Genomic DNA, 26,156 nt, shown 5'->3' with positions numbered 1-26,156 from the left:
CACGATTTTTCTAGCAATTCTACAGTAAGAAAGAAGCAAAAATACAAATGTAAAAGTCCATAAAATGTATTCATGTATTACATTAAAAATATATAAATTTTTTAAACTATTAGATTTCTTACTATCTGCAATGGTGGCCTGAATCAGTAAAAGGTTTATTTATCTGTAGATAATTTACACTGGTCACATTTACTAGTCACAGGTAACTGTACTTAGGATAACAGACACAGTTCTGAATTCCTGATAGAGCTTAGCAAAAGCCAAGCCACCATGATATGTATCACAGAACCTAGTTTTGGAGGATCAGCAGCTCAGCATGCTCAGCACTGCACTCGGAAGGGATCAGATAAGAAAGGGAGAGACCAGAGAGAAATGGGCTCTCAGAAAGCTGGACCTAGGAGAGCGAAGGAACGCCTCCACACGGCATCCTCGTGACACAAGGAAGCTCACCTCACCGTACTGTGTGCAAACACTCCACTTGAGAGCAGCAAGAGCAAAGCTCTATGCAAATGCATTTAGCCTTCACCTAGTACCTAGTCTAGCCACTCTGGAGTTATTTTGATCATCATAATTTACACTGTAACATTCACACATCTCAAAACCAGTCAGTACCCTCCTTATACTCAGGGCACAAAAACTGGCTTTTTGCCTTGTTATTTTGCTTACTTTCAATATTGGAAGAATCAGTAGGCACCCGGAAGGAAACCTGGAAGGAGAAGAGAAGAAGAGCCATTATAAGATATTCTATGTGCATCCTAAATTCTGCTTCTGTAAGCACATGATGTACTCTCTGCACCTGAGAGACCCCTTAAATGCAGGCAAGCAGCCACTAATGAGAAGACCACTAACACTGGAGACAGAATCGGATAAAGTACTGGAAGTCCCACAGGGACCCTTCGCTTTAGAAGAATAATGTCCCTAAGATTTATGATTTAGGGGTGAAAAAATGTTTTGGGGAAAATTGCAACTGGAAATCAGATTTCTACTTCCCAGATCCCATCCTAAGGACATTTTTACTGTAGAAGACAAAATGTTTTCACCTACGTCTCTGGATCCAAACATACCTTTTCATAAGTTTAGCAAGTAGAGCTTCATACTATTTATTCTGTTTGCCGAACTATATCATTTACATTTAAAAAATAATGAAACTTATTACTAAAATTCTGTTTCTAGTAAAATTGAAAATTTTAACCACCAAATGTCCATTGCTCAATGTCCTAGACCTTCTAGAGTACGATTAAGTGCTTCAAATTGCACTGTAAATTACGTGGGTTCTATTTTAAACTTGACATCATTCATCCTGTTGTTCCAATTGAATTATATTTAGCCTTCAATCCATCTCTAGCAGCCCTAATACTTCACATGTTGTTAGTTTGTCTGTTTTACTCTGCCTAGAGACTTGCAAAAGTAACTACACTGCAAAACATCACTTCATAAAATTAACCCTAAAGCAGTGCTTATAACCCATCTCACTTGTGTGCAAAAAGAAAATATCATAAGCACTCAGTTGACAACTGTAGTTGCTGAAAGCAATAATAGAGAAAAAGTTGCGTAAATGAGAAAAACATAGAGGTCTAATTTGTGAACTGTTTAATAGCCTAGAATATTATTTTGGCAGCAAATATTGCAGATATTTTATTATAACCTCGTTTCAAGAGCTTAAAACTTTCTATATAATCATCTTTTCAGGAAGTATTTTATATCTCAGATCAAAGATGAGACTTTTCCCTTTAGTACTTTCAGTAAAATCAGCTGGAAGTAGTCTTTTAATTGTAAATATATTTTTAAGATGTTATTTTTATTTTTAAGAAACCATTTGAAAGACAAGTCAGTTATCCTCATGGAAGAATGACCTCTTTGCTACTTTAGACTTGTAAAGTTATAAAACTCCAAAAAATGGAGAATTCGGGGAAAAAAATTATATTCTAAAATACATTAGTTTTCCTTGGAACATGGAATAATGCATCAAGCTTATGTATTTTATCCATGTAGTTTACATTTGAGCTGCAACTCTATGGTACAGGCAATTTATGTGTAACAGTCATTTGATACATATATTTCTGTAAAACCTACAGTTTTTGCAAAAGTATTCAACAACCTATTTTATTTTCTATATATATATATAAAACTTTCAATGCAGTACCTATTTCTTCAGTATTGCCTAACATATTTACTTCTATTAATTCATATTCAAGCAGTGATTTCAGGACTGAATACCAGATAATTAGAAGGCTCCAATAATTATAAAACAAAATTTCCAAAATCCCATTTTTTGTGCATATGTAGGAAACAAACTTTACAGTTACCTTATTTCATGAGACACATGCACCCCTCCCTTAGGTGAGGCTTTTCCCCAAGTTCCTGTTGCACATCCCCTCTTTGGACAGGAGGTGTTACACCTTGGGAACATATGATGCTTTAACGTTCCTTATTGGGATGAAATATTTACCAAGCAAATGTGGATCCTGCAGCTTAGGAAAGAGTTTAAATGTGTGTTCTTCCCTGAATTGAAATGTTCAATCCAGACCTAAAATATTAAGTGGAGCAGTCCTAAATATCAGAAATTACTGTATTTTTTACATGCCAAAAGTTTCTTTTCTCTCCCAAACCCACCAACAGAGACAAAAGGATGTCACTATAAATGCTGTAAGACTCAACATCACACTAGTGGAAGTGACAGTTCTGCTACGTTTTTCCAGTCTAACAAGAAAACCTGTTTCATTCACTCACGAAGATGATGCTCAGCAGCATTAGGATCACAAAATAGTAAGTTTCACAGCAAGTCTTAAAAAGACAAGACCTAATGCCTTACTGCACAATTTTTCATGATGTTCATTATTTCCTTGCAAACCTGTCTGGTCTGACAGTCTAATTCACTGTCTTTGATGTAGGGCAAGAAGGTGATTTATCAGAATCATCTTTCACCAAAAAAGTTAGCCCAGCTCAAAGCATCAGAAATTCCTTCGTGTGAATAAACATTTCAAAGGTAACCACCAGGAAATAGCATCTGATTATGTTTTGGACCTAGAAAGCAGAATTTAACAAAAGTAGATATTGAAAGTGCAATTGAGACCTAACCTACTAAACTTCCCTCAAATTCAGACTTATCTTTGCCTCCTATTGCTGAGTTATGCCCAGCTTCTTGCCCTAGGGTGTTGAATGACACCCTCAGGGTCCCATTGGAAGAGAATAAAAGCTTTTGCTCTCAGCTAACTAATAAAAAGCAGGGCACTGCACTCCAGGATCACCTATTAAAGCCTAACAGAGTCTAATAAAAACAGTAACTTAAATATTAAATCTATTTCATTAGTTGTGGCTGCAACATAAGAAAGAAAACATTTCAACTAGCTATCAAAGTTTAAAAAGAAAAATTGTAGAAGTAGTGCTTGTCAGCCTATTTCATTGTTAATATAAATAATTTCAAAGGACGTTCATCTCTAAACCAGTCATTTCTTAAGGCCTGCAATTGAAATTGAGGTCTCAGACACCTAAAAAATGCTACCATAACCAGATAGCCTAAAATAAATCAATGTCAGCCAGACCCATTAGTATCAACTGTGAAGAATCTGGAGTTTATAAATTGTCTCAGGGTATTAAATATACCAGAAACTACATTTTTGTTTAGAGAGATGCAAAGGCACAACAAATCATAAACTTGGAAGACTTATGAGACACAAAGTGCAAAGGGGGAAAAAAAGGAAATTTGTACAAATAAGAAATCCTAAACTTCTCATTACTGAATTTAAGATAAAAATAAAACTACTTCTTAAACAAACTTGTCTTAATTCCATAGTTATATAAAACCTTTTTTCCCTTTAGGTAGAATTCTAATATTAATTACAAAAGTCAGTGTTTATTTTACTCTTCCTTCCCTCTTGTTACATATACCATTTCCACCTTAAATCGAAGGAGAATATAGAGATAATATTCGTTGTGAAAAATCTGAGCCTGAAAGCAGCATGACAGGATGCAGGAAGTGGCTGAGAAGGACACTACTTCCAAGAATTCCATATACTGCAGCAGCTGTGAGTTGGAGGGAAGAAAAGAGGGTCCAGGCTACTAGGAATTTTGGCAGCCTCAAGTTAGGAACCTGGGAAACCTGCCATTTAGAATTTATTTTTGGACTGTCTGTAGGTGTCCTCACTGGCTGTTCTTTTTTCTTTCTTTGTTCACCTGCCTCAGAAATAGTCCATATGAAGGTAAGGGTTTTATTCCTGTTTTGATTATTCATATTCATATTTATAGTGTATAGTCAAAAGCATTCAGTGAATGTTCTACTTTATTTCACTCCTCGCTTGGAGGTGCATTTTATTTTCTGCATTTTATTTAAATATTATTATACCTCTTCTGTTTATACTTGTTGTTCATATAGTTCTTTAAGTTATTTATGGGTGTGCTTAAATGTATCCTTGTTCAGCAAATCACTTAAATGTGATCTGTATGCTTTCCTGACTGAGAAAGCAATGCTAATGGATGGCCTTATATGAGATCCATTTTCATAATACCATATTAATGAAATTATTAATACCAGTGAATACATCCCTAGGTTGTTTTTTCAAAAGTAACTTAAAAGGTCCAGGACATGTACATGTATAACCTGAATATCACAAATTTTCCTGTAATCCCTGAGTTTCTTCAACCTACATTCTCCTGCAGTGACATCAGTTCTTTTAATCACATCTAACATATAGGCTTACACTTCCATAGCAGTTTCATACTTTTCTGTTCAATATACAGTGGATTTCTACAGTAACATTGGCTGAAAACAGTATGCTTTTTACATAAAAAGAAAGTTATATATAGAGAGAAGTAAGTGCAAGTTTTAATAGTGTGCAGGAAAGCATCAAACTGCCAACAGAATTCCTCAGAGCAGCTCCGGAGAGCACATACCATTCACAGCACGAACGCTGCGAGAGTCTACAGGACGAGCACATCAGCAGCACTGGAGTTTACAGACTCTAAAGCGTTAGATCTTGGTCTCATCATCATTCAGAGGAATTCACATTCATCCAGTGCGAGTATGGAGTGCGAATCTGTTTATGGAGTCCCAGCACAGATGGGAACGTTCCATCCTCTTCCCACTAGCAAGGCTAAGACATGTAAAACTAAGGATCAAGAGTTACGGAAATATAGTGTCTGTTTAATGAAGGCTTCAAATATAGTCCTGGTGTACATCACAGTGGTTATAAATTATCAGTTAAAGACAGCTGAGTAAAGCATTGAGTAAATGTGAAAAATCTTAAGAATATCTTAAAACAGGTTTGCTACATAAAAAAATTAAAACTTTCACATATTCTAAAAATCTTTCTTTAAAATACAGATTTGGAGAAAACATGAAAATAAAAGTACATTAGCAACAAACATCTATCAGTGCTCCTCATAGATCATCCAGGTTCCTTCTGCAGGCAAGCCTTTTACAGAACAGCATAAGCTATGATGCAGCACTGAGAAATGGCAACATTCCCGTTCAGCTTTCTGAGCAGGAACCTGCTGTAGCGCACCTAAGCAATCATAAAATAGAGCTATCCATCTCATTTACTCCCTTATACCACAGTAATATCAACTACATCAAGCAATTCTTCTTAAATTTCCCTTTTAATGATTTTTGAAAGATCACTGAAACACTGCTTTAAGTTAAGTATGATAAGAGGTTTGCTATTAAACAAAAGGCGGCAGATCCTATTTCTACAAAGTCAAATGGTCACCTTGGTAACAGGACTGGCTTCCATTCAAAGTCTGAATTCTGATCATTAGTTTATTAAAGACTGCTCCCTGACTGACATCTTTTGAAGAATTGATTTTAAAATGTACCACAAGCCAAAATTCTCAATAAATGTAGTTTTAATGCTCTTCCACAAAGTGTTTTAGCCTCTAATTTCCCAAGAACTACCAGACAGAAGAAATCATAACTAAAACAAACAGTATTTTTTAGACTTGCCATTCTTGCAGCAGTCCCTAAAGCTTAGAAAGAATCTCCCAAGACTAAGCAGCAGATTTCGATTAGTGATTAGAAGGAAAACAGTCATGAACATTTGACTCATTTTCTTGGTATTCCATATACATAGTCATCCAGGTAATAGAGCTACCTAGCTCAGCATCCTGAAATATTCCTTCTGCTAAAGGAAGGACATAGCTTGCTCCAGGGCAGTATCACATTCTTCTAAGAATGCTTCACCTTGCACCGCCATGGATTTGTAGCACGTCAGCACTAGACTCAGTATATTAGCAGATACACAGCTCAGTGCCTTGATCACACTACCATGCCCAGGCTCTGGTTGTAGAGAAGACACAGGTGTTTCTTTCCTTGACGTTAAAGAGTGCTACCCTAGCATTGTGCAGAAAAAGAAATTGCTCTTTAGCTTGTGGGGTACAATCACTAGATCTAAGAGTTCAAAACAGCTATTAGTTTCTTCTCCTTCCTCTGACTAGGTAGAGTGACAGATCTAAAAAGCAGATACTGAAGTTGTATTAGTTTCAGTTTCAGTGTCATTTCAGTCTCCAGCTCACAGTAAATGCAGGAGTCTCAATATTCTCTTTCTGGAAGAGTGTGCTGCAGAAGCAAAGCTCTTACATGACAATTCCAGCTTTTACAGGGGGGTTTCTAGCTTTCATGACTGCCAAGACATGCTTAAAAATATTCCTTATGGCTCACAAAATAAAGTACAACTAAAAACAACCAGTGTTTAATCTCATGAATTTTAAGCCAACTGCACACTTTTGGGGTACCTGCAGATTTCAATATTGATATTGTCAGATGTAACAGGTTCCAAGCAAGCAAATTGCCTTCCCCTGCATATTCTGTCTTTAAATGTTTCAAATAAAATATGTTTCAGTGGTGGTGGTCTTTTTTTTTTTTTTTTTTTTTTTTTTTTTTACAGTAGGATACATAGGGCACGAGGAATACTTAACTAATACTTCAAAATCAGCACTGAAAAATGATTTTTCACTCTGCAGCAGAGCTGGAAGAAAAACAAACTCAAGTATGCTGTCCATTTAAAACATGGATTTCACATCTCAACCTGCTAGCTTCTTTCTCCTGAGTCAGCAGGGAACTGAAAGAGACAAGACAGCTTCAGAGAATTGAACTTGCCTAATTTGATATCCTACCAGTTCATGAGAACTGAACAGAAAAAGCAGCACGTTGGCAGATCAGCATCTTCTAAACAAAATGATAACATTTTCAGGCTTCTTAACCCTCATTTTAATAGGTTGATGGATTTATTTGTTCCCTGTCACTCAGTCAGTGGATCTTTTCAGAACAACCCAATTTGACATTGGGATAAAGGCGAGTATATGCACCAGGAGTCTGAGCATGTTGCAGAAGGAACAGCAACACAAGCACACAATGACTGAAGACAGATCTTGAGAAGCAGCTTCGGAAAAAGCATAAATAAATAAATACATAAAGTGTATATCTTAAGAACATTGCAGGGCTTTGCTGTAAAGCAGACTGCAATGCCTGAACTGCAAAAAAAAGTGTCTGTTTTGTACACTACTCATTTTTCTAAAGAGAAAAGAAAATACTAAACTTCATAAAAAACAGAAAATATTTTTTATAAATTATGGTGCTGTTTTGATCATGAAAAAGATTACATGCAAACAGTTACTCACTAGCACAATCTGAGTAATGTGAATTTATAGCTATTTATAGCAACACAAGCTACTTATAGCAACATTTAATTAATTTCTCAAAATACAAATGGCAAAGACTTAAGAAAGAAAAAGAGTGTGTTCAATTTGCACTGGAAAAAGAACAATCCACACCCAAAGTAAAGCAGCCTTACATTTTCAAAATGAAAAAAATCCCTGCTGGAATGCTGTTGAAGATCCAAAAACACAGAGCATCAGAAAACAGTTAACTAGCCAGGTTAGACTACATTTTATATACTTTTCATTACTTAAATCATTATTTTGCCATTTATTTCTTAATGGATTTTCTTAATTCCAGCTACAGTGACTGGGAGTTTCAATGAGCAAAAAAACCCAGTGTTTGGATCACAGCCAGGAAAAGCAAAGCTGCTGCCGTATGTTAAATGCATAAGATACATATTACTTCAGATTTGAATTCAAACTTCCCTAGTGACTTTCACTTTAAGAAAGGTGTGATGATACAAGAAGACATTTTAAACCAATTTCAGTAACTTTATGATATTATCTGAACAAAAATTTTACAACAAATGACTCTTATGAGTAGTCATATACATAGAATCACAGAATTGGTAAGGTTGGAAGGGACCTCTGGAGATCATCTAGTCCAACCACCCTGCTCAAGCAGGGTCACCCAGAGCATGGTAGACAGGGTTGCATCCAGGTGGGCCTTGAAGATCTCCAGAGAAGGAGACTCCACAACCTCCCCGGGCAACCTGTGCCAGGGCTCCGTCACTCTCACAGGGAAGAAATTCCCCCTCACGGTCAGGCAGAACTTCCTGTGCTTCAATTTCTGCCTGTTGCCTCTTGTCCTGTCACACGGGACAACTGAAAAGAGTTTGTCCACATCCCCTTGACTCCCTCCCTTCAGATACTTATACACATTGATAAGATCCCTCCTCAGTCTTCTCTTCCCCAGGCTAAACAGGCCCAGCTCTCACAGCTGTTCCTCCTAGGGCAGATGCTGCAGCCCTCTGATCATCTTTGTGGCCCTATACCGGACTCTCTGCAGTAGCTCCATGTCTCTCTTGTCCTGGGGAGTCCAGAACTGGACACAGTACTGGAGATGAGGCCTCACAGGGCTGAGTAGAGGGGCAGGATCACCTCCCTTCACCTGCTGGCAACAGTCTTCCCAATGCGCCCCAGGATACCATTGGCCTTCTTGGCCACAAGGGCACGTTGCTGGCTCATGGTCAACTTGTCATCCACCAGGCACTGCCAGGTCCTTCTCTGCAGAGCTGCTCTGCAGCAGGTCAGCCCCCAGCTTGTGCTGGTGCCTAGGGTTATTTCTCCCTAGGAGCAGGACTCTGCACTTGCCCTTGTTGAACCTCATGAGGTTCCTCTCTGCCCAGCTCTCCAGCCTGTCCAGGTTTCTCTGAATGGCCGCACAGCCCTCTGGTGTGTCAGCCACTTCTCCCAGCTTGGTGTCATCAGCAAACTTGCTGAGGAGGCACTTAGTCCCCTCATCCAGGCCATTAATGAAGAGGTTGAACAGGATGGGGCCCAGTACTGAGCCCTGGGAGACTCCACTAGCCACAGGCCTCCAACTAGACTTCTTGCCTCTGATGACGACCCTCTGAGCTCTGCCTTTCAGCCAGTTCTCAATCCACCTCACTGTCCTCTCATCTAACCCACACTTCCTGAGCTTATCTAGGAGGATGTTATGGGAGACAGTGTCAAAAGCCTTGCTGAAGTCAAGGTACACAACATCCCCTGCTTAACATATGTGTGTATATATATATATATATATATATATATATATATATTTAGTTAATTCAATTGATCTTTTTATATATATATAAGCTCAAAAATAAAAATAATATCTGTTACAGGATTTAAAAAAAAAAGAGAAGCAGGAAAAAAAATCAAGGAAGAAGAAAAATGGCAATTAAAAAGCACTGCAACAGCCAGCAAAAGATACTAGAAAGTACCTAGAAGAAGAAAAAAAAAAAAAAAAAAAAAAAAAAAAAAGTAGAGTTCCAGACACTTCATGCAATATTTTAAATACCTTTGATACCAATGCACATGAAGAACTTACCTAGAGGAGTCTTTACCACTTTTTTAATGATCATTTTTCAAGGTAGTGAACAAAACAGTGAATGATAGAAAATAGAGAGGTGGGGAATGCATTGCGCTGAAAACTGCTACAAAGATCTTTTGCTATTCCTCAACTGTTCAGATAGCACATAACCAAACAATTTTCAACCAGGAAATATGGAGGTAGAAAAACATTACAGGAAAAATGAACAGAATAGAAGCCTATGCTTGCTAGCTACTATGTTAAAACTCCAAATAATGTCACTGTGTAATCCTTTCACTGAAAGCAAATTAAGAACTACAGAAGGCATCTGGTTATTTAAGAAGGATGATTCTGATTCCAATAACTGCTGAATAATGGCTTAGTTCTTTTCATTCAATGAAAAGTTCAATGAAAAAGAAGTACCGAAGATTTAATGAGGACACACATTATTGTTCATCTCCTGTTCTGCTACTATACAAATCCCTCTATGAAATCTCAAATCATTAACAAATAGGAAAAGCAAATTACAAGGAGTTCACCCAAAGGTCAACTGTCTACACCCAGGCAGTAAGAAAGTCTTCAGTGGAACCATATTCAGAGAAAGGATGTGGGCTTTGCACAGCCAGAAAGCTTTGTGAAAATACATTACTTTAGCCAAAAGTCTGTCATGGACAAAAACCTATTAGAAAAGTTCTGAGAACATCAAAACATTTCAGCAGTCCATGAAGGAAACGTATTGGTGGTTCATTTAAAGTAACGCTGTATTAATTTTGTATTACATTATGATATCAAGTTTATCAAAACTTTTTGATCAAGTACATTTTTTCCAAATCTTCTTTCATGGAGAATTTGGAAATAAATCAGAAGGGATCTTAACCAAAAGGGAGAGAGATACTAAAGGCTTAAAACCCTTCACAGACTACAACTTCTATCGCTACAGTTCCATAAGGTCTCCACTTGAAGAGCACAGAACTTGTAGTGCACTCTAAGTAACACAGCCTATCTTCTCATAAACAGAACTACTCCAGAAACACAGTACGACATTACTATCCCTGTTCCTTTGTAGATGCTTTTTGGTTGGGGGAGTGAACATCACAAATGTTTTAAGTCAACAGTGTATTCCCAATTACCCAGGATAAACCCCTGCCACTAACCTACGTAACATTCCTTTTGTTCCAGGAAGATATTCACAAATTTCATTACTATCTTACTACACTCGGAAGACAAGGCATGTACTTGCTCTATCTACATAGATTTCATCACAGTATATCAAGTGTACTTCAGATTTTGCATGCTAAGTGATTCCTAATGACATACATTCAAAATAAAGATACCCAAAGTTTTTATTTCCAACACATTTTTACCAAAAGTAAGTACACAATGAACAAGGAGTAAGAAATTCAGTTACCATTTCAGTACTAGTATTATCTCAATCTCATGCAGTTACAGCTGAGTGAACATGGATAACAGGAAGAAATGTGAGAACTGGTTCATTTAAGATCCGTATCTTTGTCTGAAGTTTGAAAATAATAAGTGATTCTTTTCAATAAAATTAGTATCACTCTCATACTGCAATACAGCTGCCCAACTCTCCCCATCCATTGAGACAAACAACGATAGAGATATGAGGGCATTAGCCTAGGACAGGGTCCAAGATCAGTTCCTAGTTCTGTAATAGATTTTCTGTGCAACTTTTAATATCTGTGCCTCAGTTCTTGGTATGTTAAACGGGGACAGCAGAATCTCTCTTTTGCAGACTTACTTTCTGGAGTAATGCTTATAATATGCTCAGATACTAAAGTAACTAAAATAGCTGTGTTAGTATTCATGTCTCAGAGTTCTCTAATGGGACATCATACAGTAAAGTAATCTATATGCTTTACTAACCAGAACAAGGACTGGTTCAAACTGTTGTTAAGAATCAAGGAGACTTACAAGGCTCTCTGGGGTGTCTTGCGTCTGCTCTACCATGAAAGCCATTGAAACAAAGAATGTAGATAAGCGATTCATAATATCATTTGGAGCACATGACAAGGCTGGATTAATTTTTCAACATATAGGCTTGGCTCTAATTTATACATAATTAATTGATTTTTCCACTTAAACTACTATCAACACATACATTAAAAAAGAAGGAACAAATACAAGCCCTTTTTGCCAAGTTACAGCAGTATATACACAGACTGAATATATTCAGGTCCTCAAGAGCAGCATTTCCAGAAAAAGCAGTACCTCCATGCTGCTTGAGTGACTTCTTAGTGCACCAAAAGTTCCTGCAGCAGAGGAAGCAGAATGATGTGTTTGACATCATTACCCTTAACAAACCTATTACAGCAACTCTTTGAATTTTGTGAATATCCTGCACTGCTTAGAAATTATATACATCAGCCCCTCCTGTACATCAGAGACTTTGCACAGCAAAAGTAAAGCAGAATGTCCAACAGCAAGGTTTAGACAGGGTACTGATGGTTTGGTGTCAACCTGATTAGAAAGTAGTTTTCAAATTCTCTTCTCTTTGACTATAGCCTCTAGAGTCTCTCAGCCCAATGTTAAATAAGAATCGTATGATGTAAGAATTACATGATGAAATCAAGTGTTTACAGCATGAAGACATGGGAGAATCGGGAATGACACATTTCATTAGCACATCTATGAAATCAGATTTAAGATTATATTCTACCAACTCACCCACTTTCTGCACTGTAACACTCCCCAGCAAAGCTTATTAAGGGAGAAACTGCATAAAAGATAAGTGTTCTAGCTCTTACAGCTATCATGTAATTTTAATTTTCCATTTTGTTGCCTAGCAGAACATACTTAGCATGTATGAATAATAAAAATAGCAATGCATTGTCATTCAAACTATTTCCGTATTAGTTCCTATTTGTAGAAAGTCACAGTATTTTGTCACTTAGTTTAACATTAAAGTTCTCTATGAATTTCCTGATAGCTGAAAGTATAAAGGTTCACCTGTAAGGAAAATTAAGGGAAAAACAAACTTTTAATGATGCATCCAGTATTCAACCACAAGTTGTATTACTGATGACCAGCCATTAGGACCATATATAATAATGCTGTGTAACACTGGATAATGACAGGAGACTCAAGAAGATACAGAATCCATGTAGTCTAGGATGTGGCTTTTTTGTTCCATACCAAATCTAAAAGGATTATAGACCATTGCTATCAATCTGAAGCATCTTCCTTTAGGCATGAAGAACAAAGTTGGAAATGATTTTCAATTAATTTTGTACAGCGACCTGTAGAGAAAAAGTACAAGAATCCTAGCATTGCTGGGAATAAACTGACTAGCTGCTTTGCGCCTCTAAAGTGAGAGCTATAGCATGACTCAAGACTGAGAGCAGGAAGAAATGGTGTTTTGGGAACAACCACTTATGAAAGGTTTTGTTTCCCCAGAATCAATCACTATGGATTGCCTGACAAAATTCTCAGTCTCAGGAACAGAAGACAACAACAACAACAACAACAAAAATGATTCACAAGCCAGGTAAGCACAGCTAGAGTATACTATTTTCCTCACTGAGGTGTTCTGCAAATCCTTTTTCTCTAAGATGTGAAAGGTTCACAGCACATCACAGAACAGGGGAAAAAAAATGGCAGACAGTCCAGAAAAGGACAAGTCCTTTTTCTAATTCCTGTCAACTGGAAATTGAAGAGAAAAATAAAAGTCTTCCCATACATGCTAAATTGCCACCAGAAACAGACAAAAAAAAATGAAATAGTGGTATTATAGCTTTTGTGGGAACTAATGAAGATTTTATTTCATCTAGATCAAAGAATGCCAGTAAAATGGGGAGTTAAAAATGTATTTATAAAAACAGAAGGAAAGACACACAGCTTACCTGGACCTGCCAGGAGATGGAGGACATCAGCACCTGCAGTTTTACTGGCATGGGCTAGCAGAGTTTTCCCATTCTTCTACTTTATCAGCAATACAAGAACACAACAGATACTCCTAACATTACTCTCTTCCTCTTACCTCCATTGCATGCAATGTACATTGAGCTACACGCTATAGAAATGTTCTCTGGCCTCCTACTCCCCATCTGCTTGGGAAGAGCAACCTTTGCAAGACCATCTAAATGAGACAGGAAGAGCTCATTTAGTCTCAAAAGAGACTAAAGCTACCTTTTCCCAGAGAAAACTTCTGTGGAAAGTTCAGCTTTGTTCAGCTAGTGACAAAATTCAGCTAGACAGAATCTCCACTTTAACAGTTGTCTTATGTGGTGATTTAATTGCAAGGCACAGTCTGGCCCTAAGAGAGAGAAAAGGTAATGTCTATTGTCCGTAATGAAGAGAATCTTCAGAAATGAAGATGGAAGGGGGAAATGTCTTGAAGAAACAGCCAAACCTGAGTGCCAAAGCAAGTGTGCTGCTACTTTTACAACAGAACTACTGTAAAAGTCTCACAAAATGATTTGCTAGATTCACAATAGAGGCAGATATAAGAAAATATAAAGAAAATGAGCTGGGATGGTAGGCACACAATCCATTTACTATATGGATATAATACAAGTTATCAGTATAGCTGAGGAAGTGACAGTGCAAACACTCTTAGCTCACAGCAAACGTAAGATAAAAATACATTGGCTTAAACCTGAGAAAGAGCTTTGCCTTGTGTTTTCATTTGTCAGCTCTCAGTTCTTCCTAAATGACTATGAACTCCCATCAAACTCTTATCCAAAATCCCTATGGACTATTTGATTTTGCAGACAATTTACCATGGCTTTTCAGGTACTAGCAGTCTGCAGACCAGAGTTTGACAATTCTGTCTCTAAAAGAAGCACTGGATCACCGACAAAAATAATCTCCTAAAGCACTTTCAATAACCATGTGATGAAAGAGAACAACACCCAAAGATTAAAGCCATTTTAACTAAAACCTAAAACAATATCTTAAAATAAAAATAAAAAGACAAACATAGCATCATCTAGTAAGAGCGACATACCTCTTAGGATCTACTCTTTTCAAAAATTTTGTTGAAAAATACCAAACTAGATCAAGGCAAGACATATAATGAGGGAAAAAATAACAAGGAATTGCTAATAAAATAAGGTATTACTAACATACCTTAGCAACATCCAAAGAAGTGTTTGACCTGGGATATTAAGACAGTTTCTTCTCTTAGGATGTTTCGAAGACTCATGAATTAGATGTGTGTTCCATGGACACAGAAAGTCTTACATAAAAGTATAAAATTATTATTAACCAGCCAACAATGTGTGCAATCCACTAAGTTTTCATTACCTTATATGCAACGAAATGTATGATTATGCTTATCTTCAATGGTGTAATTGCTCTGGTTGTAACTACTAACAGCTGTGGCATTTAATATGGAGTTACATAAGCAATAAACTTCTCCCAAAATTTAACAAGCAGAGTTTTTTTGTAGTTTTACTTTCTGTTTGTGAAACTCTTAAGAAAACTTTGTATATTAGAATACAGTCCCTCCTCCACCTCCTTCGTACAAAACTAAGGGTCCAGTACTTCATTTTACAGTGTATGATTTATGATTGTGTTTTCTGTGCAGTCCCAGTTTTCTCCAATTGACTTTCATGAATCTCTGTATAGGTGCAGCAAGCAGACTCCAAGTTGTATACTGCAGAATTAAAGCCAACTCTTACAGCCCTTCAGACAATAAGTGACAGCTAAAAATGCAAACTTCCCACTAAGTGTGCAGAAAACTTGAACCTAAAATATTCATAAAGAAACCATCTGTTTAAATTCAGGTGTTGATTACGAAGCCCAAATGACAAGTATTCGAATGCAACATTGGTAATCTCATGGTTACATAGTATAAGCAAAACCATCCAATTAACTAGACTGTTCCACAATTACAGCCGTCTTCTTTCACTTTCCATATGGCAAAAGATCCACTTGTGTCTTATTCAACTGCCAAAACAACTTTCCTTTCCTCTGACAATTTTTGAAAGACATCTATGTACTTTCAGTATAAAATTATATTTTTTAATAATACTTGTTCACTTTCTGAGTCAAAATAAAAACTGTATTTATTTTGTTATTTCATTTCCCATTTGAGAAAGAAATTAAATAGCAATTACAACTTTTTAAATTACCTTAAGCTGCTTAAAAACAAGAAGAAAAACTTTACTGAAATACTGCATTTACTCACCAGAATATTCTTCTAACCTCAGAATGTAGTTGAACCTTGTGGAGGAATATGCAAGACCACATAACTATTACATTTTTATTTAAAAAAATAGTCTAAAAGTGTTTGTCAAGCACAGTCTGACAATGGAATAATGGAAATCCAGCTGTATGCCACAAACATACACCGAATACTGCTGAAGACAGTAAGAAGCATATCATAAGTCTTTATCTTTCTCACTAGCTAACTATATCCTAACATAATTCTAAATATTATTCCTTATGGTCATTTGAAAAATCAGGCTTTTCAATGCCTTTGTTTACTTATTTTTAACTACAAAATATTGAGACAAACTTTCTAAATGTTATTTTTTAGTCTCCTTTGTTTAGAGAGCAGGAAAGCTTCATTCATTAAATTTCTAACAAAAAGCGTCTGGAAAAAGAAAAATACTACTGAAAAGTAGACTAGTGAAAATCAAGAGATCACTAGAGAGCTCCCTTTCTTTTTCCAAATGCCAGCCTAGCTCAGAAAAATCAGATACATAAACCAGATTTTATTCATATGTGTGGTTCCTTTCTAGCAATATAACAGGCAGCTTTCTTCAGATACCAGAAAATTCACAGAGGAACAGTTATTCATGTTACTCCTAGGGGATTCGGCTCTGCAAGATATACTGACTGGCTTTTTTCCTCTCTCAAAATCTGAAGCAAACTTTCCATTCCCATAGAAGTAACCTTTTTAATACACAAATGAAAAAAAAAATAATACAAATTAAGCTCATTTGTACTGACTGCAGTATTTATTTCAATGTTTAAAGATTGTGCATACTGCTTATCACCAACCATAGGTACCAAAACTGATCATTCTCTCAGCCTTTTTGTATAACATGCAAAAAAAAAAAAAAAAAAAAAAAAAAAACCCTCCTAACACAATTATAGCTCTTAAGAGTTGTCCACTACTCTAATTTTAATGTTATACATATTACAGTTCATACCAAGACGACCAAGGCAAAGAACTAGTAGATGTCAGTGGACTAACCCCAAATTCCAGTATAAAAACCATATACAGACCCGATAAATTCCTAACTCAAGCCTAAGTTTGAATACTTAGCCGAAAGACAGAAGAGAATATCTAAGTAGCATCAGTTTTAGTTCAGCATGAGACAGTGCAAGATCTGCAGGGAAAAACCACCAACTTCGAAAAGTTCAAATGTAGTAAGGTCACAAGTACACCTCACCAAGAGGTGACAGATAAGACCAGAAGCCTAGTGTTCACCTCTTTCATCTTCTCAGCATCCACAACAAAAAAGTCTAGTAGCACTGCATACATATTCATAGTCTTCATGCTTTGCATAAGGCAAACTCATTTGACTTCATTACACTGAAATCAAAACCAAATTCCTAGCTTCTAAGATCATTTAGAGAATAAATAAAAAAAAAAAAAAAAAAAGACCTTAGGAGGCATGCAAGAAGTTCATAGATACAATGTCGCTGAGGGCAGTGAAATAATCCAGATTTGTATTTGTAGATTATATTGCCACACACAAACACAGATGAAAACACAAAGGGTCAAAGACTCATGTCTCTACTTACCTTCTTAGGATTTTCCCACTCTGGCCCCCTCATGCAACCTGTCATATCCTAGGACTGTTCCTCAGCCTAGATACCAAAACCGAGGACATCACTATCTAGCCATCATCTTGGAAAAATTATTCATTCATTAAATCAACTGTCTGTTTAGTTTATTTCTGTACTCTCAGTATCCTAAATACACTTTGTAAGTGCTCTGACAGCAGTACCAGGATCTTGACAGTACTGGAGGAGCTGTATCTGAACACCTTCTGGGCTGCATGGTTCTCACAATCATAGCTAAGCCACCCCTGTAATACTCCAGCTAAAAAGAGAAGAAACTCATTCTGCAACAGTGCATCTGTGCAGCTACTTTCCATTACCAAACAAGCCCTTCCCCAACAAACTGGAAGGAAAGACAGCTGAAAAGCTCATATCCCAAATCCAACACAACCACATTTCAGACAAGACCTTGAAACCATGGTTTACAGAAATACACTGTGTTTGTTTGCATCCCCTGAGGAAGATGTTGTAATAGGTCACTCTTTTGGGGAGTCCAATGGAAACATTTCCTGTGGCATTCCTTTCCAGTATCTAGATGAAGCCAATTTGTGAACTCAGCTGCCAGTACCATGCATATGACACTACATATCCTTCAAGAAATGTACATCTATAAATCAGTATGCATGAATAGTAGTAACAAAAAAAAAATACACACTTAGCTGTCACGGTGGTTAAGGAAAAAGAAAAAAAACCATGAGCTTAGTGAATGTAGTTATAAAAAGAATGTCAAATATTATTTAAGATCTTGTGATTTTCAAGCGAATCTCCTGATATTTAAAACATTTGAGTCTGAAGCTATGAATTATGAGAAATCATTGACTTTGCATGTAGTAAGTAGAAAAAAGAGAAATTATAAAATGTAGTAGTAATAGGATAGCTTAACATCACATACCAAAATATTAGGTTCCCTGGCTTCAGAGATTTTCTCTTTATTTAATACCCTTTCCTTGCTTGGACAGCCGAAGAGCTTGTTGAAAAGTATTTTAATAAAATTATCCAAATGCAGACTCACCCTGTATTATAAAACCCTGAAAACAGAAATTAATAATGGAAATACTGATAGAAACTGAACTATCCATCACAAACAGAACTGTAAGTACTGCAGGTAGCAGAAATGAGTTTACTCATTTGCAGGCTGCAGATCCACTTAACAGGTATTATCACCTTCAAATACACATTCCACAACCCAAGACCACTTCCTTAGCTGTTTGTCCTTCACTGCTTTCCCCACCCTTCTTCTCCTCCTACCCACCAAAGGAAAAACCTACAACAAGAACAACCACCAACACCTAAGCAAATAAACTTGGCACAGCACTTACGCCACAGATCTGTAATGCGTTTGCAAAGATATATTTAGCCATCAAAATAGGAGATCCAAACCAGAGACATTCAATTCACATGATCAGCTCAGACCCGAACTAAGCTAAATATCCAGATGTCGGACAAAGGAGCTGTATTCTTTGAAAAGCAGCCCAAATTGGATTTAAAAGACTAAACAGTGAGATTTAATTACTGAAATGTGGACATTGATCTAATTGGCTACAGATAAAACAAAGCCATTGCTCAAAATATTGTTCACAAAAATTAAGTTCTCTCTGCACAAAGGCCCATTTCTCCAGTGCCTTCACTTTTGTTTGCCATGCACAAGGTGCTCCTCTCAAGGCAAATACCAATTTCTCAAAGGAAGAACCCGTTAGAAATGCACACTGTATTAAACTATATTGAAACTTTCTCAACTGGGCTGCTTAGTCAAACTCAGCAAGACAGCACTTTAACATTTACTACCATTAGAAAGCAAGTTATCAGAGAGCCTAGAGTTTATTCAAACAATTTGCTCTAAGCACTTGTTCTAAGAATCTCTTTTGATCCTCCACCGAAACTCTTTCTTCAATATCTATTTTTTGTATATTACAGAGATCACATTGTGAGCTGGCCATGTAACTGTCTTTGTATCATATTCAAATGAAGTCAAATCAATTGCCAACACTTCATTTTTTTTTAAAGGAATCTTCTAGGTTTAATTTTTCTTCCATGTTAAACTGTCTCCTCTCCTCTAAAGGGAACTGATGAAGGATCATTGTCAAGTACTGCATTCCAAGAAATGCAGGAAAGAAATCAACATGAGATTAGAAAAAAACCTCAAAATATTGAAATGTTCAGGTTTCTTTTCATGTCAGCTGCATCTTTGAGCACAATTACAACACTAAATAGGTCTTTATGAAAGTAAGGTCCACTTTAGGGACAACTCCAGAAGACTGATATCGTTACGGCGTGATTCCTGCTGCTGTGGTATTAAGTTAGCAGCAGCAGTGGTGACAGTATAAGCAAGGCTCACTCCCGGATCCTCATATTCATTGTGCGTGTGTGTGAGTGTGTGCGCGTCAGTGTTGTGGTGGAATATGGAGAAATTCTCATTCCCCTTCCAGTCGCAAATTCATAGCTGTTCTCCCTGTAGGCTTCACTACAGCAGTGCATAGACATCACTGATCATACTCCTATCAATGTGGAGAAGTATGAAGTGGGTTAATTTAAGATACCTTCACAAAATAAAACAGTGAAGCAAAAAAAAAAAAAAAAAAAACACTCTATCATCACAAAGGAAGAACAAGTCATATCCGAAAGAAGAGATAAAGACAGTGAAAATCTTAAGATCAGATAAAAAAATAGTCTTTAAAGCTTAAAATCTTTAATAAGACACTGATTTCAGTGTTTTTTTTAAAAAAAAAAAAAAAAGTCAGGAAAAAGAAAAAAAACAGAAGGATTACCTTGATTCTTAGTAGATAGCTCCTTAAAGAAAAGAAAAAAAAGGACTTCACTTGGAATAATGAAATAATTAATAAATATTAGTACTTAAGTTGTCACAGGTGAAGAGAAAGAAGAAATGCTAAGTACAGCAACCAGATCTTTCTCTCTGTCAAAGAGCTATATTAACCATTCTCAGTCAGAGTTTTTTTTTTTTTTTGGTCATTCTCTCTAGAGTAAAAGGAATTGGGGAAAAATATGGCCCAAGATTTATTCATTACCTTAGTATCAATTAGCTCTCCCATCTGCTGGTTGCAATTAGCTCTTGATCGGAAAAGGAGGTGGACTCTTCTCCAAGCTTCTTCCTCCTGGCAAAAGCCTGCCATATTCTATTGTAACATGCTGCAAAATAAATAAGGCACATAAATCACCATTTATAAACACTAGTTACTAAATCTTTCAGTGTATTTTCATGAAAATGCCTTGACACTTCTTTGAATTTGTTTTACACAACTAAACTGCCTCACCTAGCTGAGAACAAAGGTGTCATCTAACAGCTTTTAACATCTAATACTAAAAAACTAGATATAGTTTGCTCTAAGGTTTCTGCGCCTCACAGTTAGTGATCCCACCAGTAACAGCACAGGACCAAGTCAGCCTTCAGTGCTGCTGCTGCTACAATATGCACAGGAGTGCTTGGTACCTGCATTACTGCGATTTTTTCTGACAGTAGCATCTAGTTTTGATGCTACCATCAGACTTCTGCCACGCAATACCAGCTTGTGTATACCAGCTGACAAGAGTCATCTCTTGCCTGTTGTTTTCCTAGCTGAGAAGCAATCAGTGAAAGGGTCTGGGCATATTTTAAGTCTAGCTTGTGTCTATCCTACAACACATTTTCTAGTTCCTGGTAAGATACAGGTAATCATTTCTTTGGGGAATTTTAGCTCAACACCAACAAAGTTTCATGGACCAATTTCACCTCAAGAATTGTATTTAATAAGAAATTGAGACTGGCTATTTCCCTGCTCACACAGTTTTTTTATACATAGAAGAACCATAAACAGTTCTTCTTAAAATAAATATTAAAACTTAAAAGTTAAGCTCTGATCATAAAGAGACATGCCTCAATTCATACACTAGGTACCCAGCATCAATTAAGCCGATTCACAGCAGTTAAGCTATATCTGCATACCTCTTCTGCAGGGTTATAGCACAAATGTCTCTAAATTCTACAAAAAAACCCCCCAAAACTAAAAAGAATATATGATACGCAAAAGCCAACTTTTTAAAAGTGTTTTTAAAAACACACTTTTTAGATCTAATTCCTAACAGAAAAGCAAAAAATTAAATAGAAAAATTAAGAAACAAAAATCCTGAAAATATTCTTAACATGTACTCATTACACGTACTGACTAAATAAGAAATTTTAAAAATAAAATATAGTAAAAATCATTATCAACACTTAATAAAATTATCCAATTATTTTAGAAAGATTTATTCTAATAACATTAAATAATAAGTAAGTGTGGTTACATAATTGAATTACCGTGAAATTAAGTTCCTTTGAAGAAAGACAGGTAAGTAAAATAGTAATTTTCTAAAATCAGATTTCCTATTCAAAAGTGAATTCATTAAAAAACTTAACTACATGTACACATCAAAGCAATATAGTTCAGTTAACTGTTATTCATGGATAGAAACCACTTAAGGCATTAGCTGTTATCACGAATAAACTCAACCCTAAAACTGATTATTCTATTAGGAACAGCTGAAGCGAAGCAGACAAGAAAGTAAAACTATTAAATTTCTTTTGCTATTAAGGCATGTTTTCTAAACAATCTACTACTACTCCAGAAAATGAGCAAAGTTTCTCACTGAAGGAGCAACATGTCCCAGGATGTGATGACCGTAATGCGTTACCATCCACGTTTCCTAACAGTCCAGCCTTTCAGGTCTGACATGCTTTTGGGGGGTACGATCAAATCACTGAAGTCAGAGATTAGCACATTACGCCTCGAACTCTGCATTCTAGGCACCATGGAGGATAAAAATACTGATCTTTAACTTCTACATTTTCCAAAGCCATAGCTTCCAGATTATACTGAAATTGAAGCGTACGGAAGACGTGCCGCAAGTGGTACCCTATCATTTTGCATACTGCTAAAGAGTTAAGATTCCCATCAGCCAGAGAGTTATGGCATTTATTTTAATACCTCACAGTTTACTGGTATCTTCTATTAAACAGATCATTTCTTCATTCTGTAGCGCTGCCATTGAAACTAAACAGTTTCACTTCACGCCTAATTATCTTTATCAAATTATATTTGGCCTGGGGAATAGCATACCATTAATTATCTGGTAACACAAAGTGTAAAGATTTTACTGGAAACCACTACGTGAACTGCTTTGGACCTCTTTAGACTCTTGTCAAGGAATTAATGCAGTATGTTCTGGACTACATACTCTTCATCCTCTTTCTAAAGTTATTTAATAAGCATTTCAAAAAAACTCAACAACACAGGACTCCTGTCACTGAGATGGAGCCCACATTTTCGTATTTGCTTTCCATAAGCACAGCAGCTGAGCTACAGCCTAGCAAGTAGCTACTAAGAGAGCAGTGAAAAGTTGCAGAACACTAGACTCCCTTTCCGCAGTATGTGAGTTATCTAGTGTGGCTACTGCAGTGGATTGGACTGCTTGATAGTACTGCTAATGCTCACTAAAGCTGGGATGCTTTAAATTTTAAAATAAAATAACGTGCTAGATCTCTTGAAAAGAGGATCCAGAGTAGGCTGTGTGCATGTCAGACACTACCACTGTCCCAAGAGGCCAGACTCTCTATGATGATTTTTGTGTGTCAGAGAAGCAGGTGAAAAGATTGTGGGCTTTTTAAAAAATTACTGTTATTCAACTCTTTCCACAAGTACAAATGGTCATGGATCCAAATCACATCACAATGCCTTGAGGTCCTGAGTACTCTTCATCTTTACATAGAATGCAAGTCTAAACAGTAAGGAAATGCTTTGAGAAGAATCGTCATTTTCATCTTAAATACCTTGAAGATTTTGGCTTTTCTTTTTCAAAGAAATGAACGTTCTAATCAAAAAGCAATTTATTTAACTTCCTAATTTTATAGTTAGCTACAAAGATCTTAAATGTCCTTTAGAATGGATACATATGGCCATGAAAATTGCCACTAAGGTGACTCTGACTTTCATTGAGAACTTTCTTTCTATGTGCATTATTTCCAATTTGTTTTAATGAACATCAACAGGATTAGCATCTGCATCATAACAATCTAAATCAGAAAATGCAACACGTAATTCTGTCAGCATTCAGAATTTTCTCCCCTAAGAGCTCTTCAGTGTTCAGGTATCTTGGTACTTGTAATTTAATATCCAACCAGCTGTAATTAATCAAGTTGCACTGTAATAAAAACACACATTTTTTTTTCCATTCTCAATATTCAAACAGTAAGTATATACATAGCCAAGGAATGAAAATCTGCTTAGAAATGTTTACAGAGCTCATTTAACTTAGTGACATTTTAAAATGCCACACATTCTGCAAATTTATTTTGCTACAGGCAGTGAATTTTCTTGCACATAAAACACTATCAAGCCATGATACTCTGATAACTGAGTATCGCTAGTAACGCCAGTAACCTTTCAAATTTGTACTTTCTCATTTAGAAAACATTTGCTAAGATTCCAAGTAGTTAAAAACATCATAAATATGGACACTAGGTTTGTCACTAAGACTAAACTCAGCAGGGTGTTAGCTGAAGGTTGTATATCATCCTACATCTCTATGGTTTCCTCCACTTCTCCTTTACCAGCCCATACCAGTAGGTGCAATCTTCCCTTAACTGACAGACACAAGACACTACCTACACTGCAGTAGCAAGTTAGTTAATAAGAGAGCAATCCTGCCAGCTAAAATGAACCGTGTTCACGTCTCTGTCTGTACGTGTGAAAGACATGCACTTTCACGCTAGCCAGCTTCACGTTCCTACCTGAAGCAGCTGATCACTGAGAAGAGACAAAGATGCCTCTAGAGCAATCTAGAGCAACCAAATGCTGAATCAGCTTCTAAAAGTTCTCGCACCCCCTACGGGCTTCAGAGCCCAGCATGACTAGGAATTTAATTTAAAAAGCTTAGTTCATTGTGTAAAATTAGTTACAAATAGCTGTGATTCAAACCATCTAAAATCCACTCCTAAACTGACAGAGGCCATGCCTGCACAAGAATCTTTTTGCCAGTATAACAATACTGGCTCTTCTGCCTAAGCAACCATACTCTCGAAATATCTGCATCTGCAGCACTATTGCCAGCAGAGTGCATATGCTTCCTCTCTCCAACCAAATAAGCAATATTGGCAAAAGGCAGAGTTTGGCTAATTTAATTAACACTTTATTCAATGCTTCTACATACAGAGCTAAGATGGTCAGAGTTCAAAACTCTTCTTTCTTTGATGACCAGAGCTCTGCCCAGGAAAGTCCTGTAGCAGAGATTTAGCCTTCAGTATTCAGGAAATTAAATTATTCTTTCTACTGCTGGCCATTGTTTCTGCCTGCAAAGTTGACAGAACCTGGTCTAATACATTTTAATTTTTAGTTATTTGTGAGGCAACAGGGAGAAGGGAAATAAGCATTTCTAACCCCCACAGGCAACATTTTTGTGTTTGGTGCATTTTGTGGGCCTTTGTTACCATTTGTCCCTATTCTAACCTCTGTATGGCTTAACAGTGGTGCATAGTTACTCCCTACTTAATGTCTTCTGTAAGGTTTTCTAGCACACTTCTCATTCCAGGTAAGTCGTAAGACATTTTATAAATCCAGATCTAACAGTGATCCCTAAAGCATCATTCCTGTCTCCCTACATTTCAACACTCAGGTCAGTACTTTGGATGCTAATACAGACAAGCAACAGAAACACAGCCATGTTACCAGAAAGGTAACAAATGAATGGTTCTCAGGGGAATGCAGATCCCCCTAAAAGAGTAACCTCATAAATCTCGAAGTATTTTTCCCAAGTCTGTAGTCCTAATGTTTCACTCTGCTAGACCAGACCTGATCTGCGGTGTAAAACCTGGGTAAAGAAATGACAAATTAAGCCTTGGTAAGCAGACAATAGTATTAACACAACGAAACAGCTTTCCTTTAGAATATATACCACAAATCTTCCTCTATCACCAAAAACACTAGTTCAGCTGTTCCAGTGATCCCAAACACATTCATACAACTCTGCAAACACTATCATAAAACTAAAGTGACCAGTAATCATTTTCTGCTGGAAGTATGACTCTATGCATCATATTCTTCCTAAAAGAGAGGAAGTCTGATGTAAGGTGACACTCCACGCATTTAGAAGAAAAAAACAGCAATTAAATTTTTGGCCATCAGCCCAGTTAGCATTTACTCCAGGGAAGAAGAAAAAATGGTTCGTAAGATTACACCTGGCCTGAAAAACAGAAACATCTGTTCAACTTGTAAGTGATTGGATTAGTTCTGCCTCAGGAAGCCAGCCTGGTATACATACCCTCCACACATAAGTTTAACTGTGCGTAGTATGAAACAGGAAAAGCAGTGCTGGGTTAATTTCAAACTAGAAACAAAGAAAAGGCATGATTAAATGCTCACTGCAGATTCCATGTGCAAACTACAGCAGTCTGTATTTAACCTTACACTTCTCTGAACCAGTTAAAAGGACAAGCTGCAGGGACAGCTTGCAAAGATAGCTCAACCTACGGTTCATTCATTTTGTATTTGTTGTAATCAAACTGGCTGATATATTACTAACCATTTTTCCAAAATTTCCACTAGCCAGGCAGGGAAAAAGAAAATTCAGGTCACTGAATTACTGCTCTCATCCGTACTGTGACTGAAACCTCTTACGGAGGCCTTTTACATTTTGACAATCAACTTCGAAATGATGAACTTGGGAACTGTGAAGCCAAGAAGGCCTGATTTAATCACCCGTA

At 36.7% G+C, this 26,156-nt stretch overlaps 1 protein-coding gene across 1 annotated transcript in view; it reads right to left on the bottom strand.

Annotated features, from left to right (window-relative positions):
* SPSB4 (splA/ryanodine receptor domain and SOCS box containing 4) overlaps positions 1 to 20,475 on the bottom strand; it is a 159,940-nt gene extending 139,465 nt beyond the window's left edge. The window contains exons 1-2 of the mRNA XM_062582792.1: positions 20,452 to 20,475; positions 667 to 706 (exon numbers count right to left, since the gene is read on the bottom strand). The gene's annotated coding sequence lies outside the window, so the exon portion shown is untranslated. The remainder of the gene's footprint in view (positions 1 to 666; positions 707 to 20,451) is intronic.
* Between the last annotated feature and the right edge of the window lie 5,681 nt (positions 20,476 to 26,156).

This window comes from Rhea pennata, chromosome 9, assembly GCF_028389875.1.
Source record: "Rhea pennata isolate bPtePen1 chromosome 9, bPtePen1.pri, whole genome shotgun sequence".
Taxonomy (NCBI): Eukaryota; Metazoa; Chordata; class Aves; order Rheiformes; family Rheidae; genus Rhea; species Rhea pennata.
The sequence above is the reverse complement of the archived record's forward strand: the minus strand, read 5'-3'. Positions and strand labels throughout refer to the sequence as shown.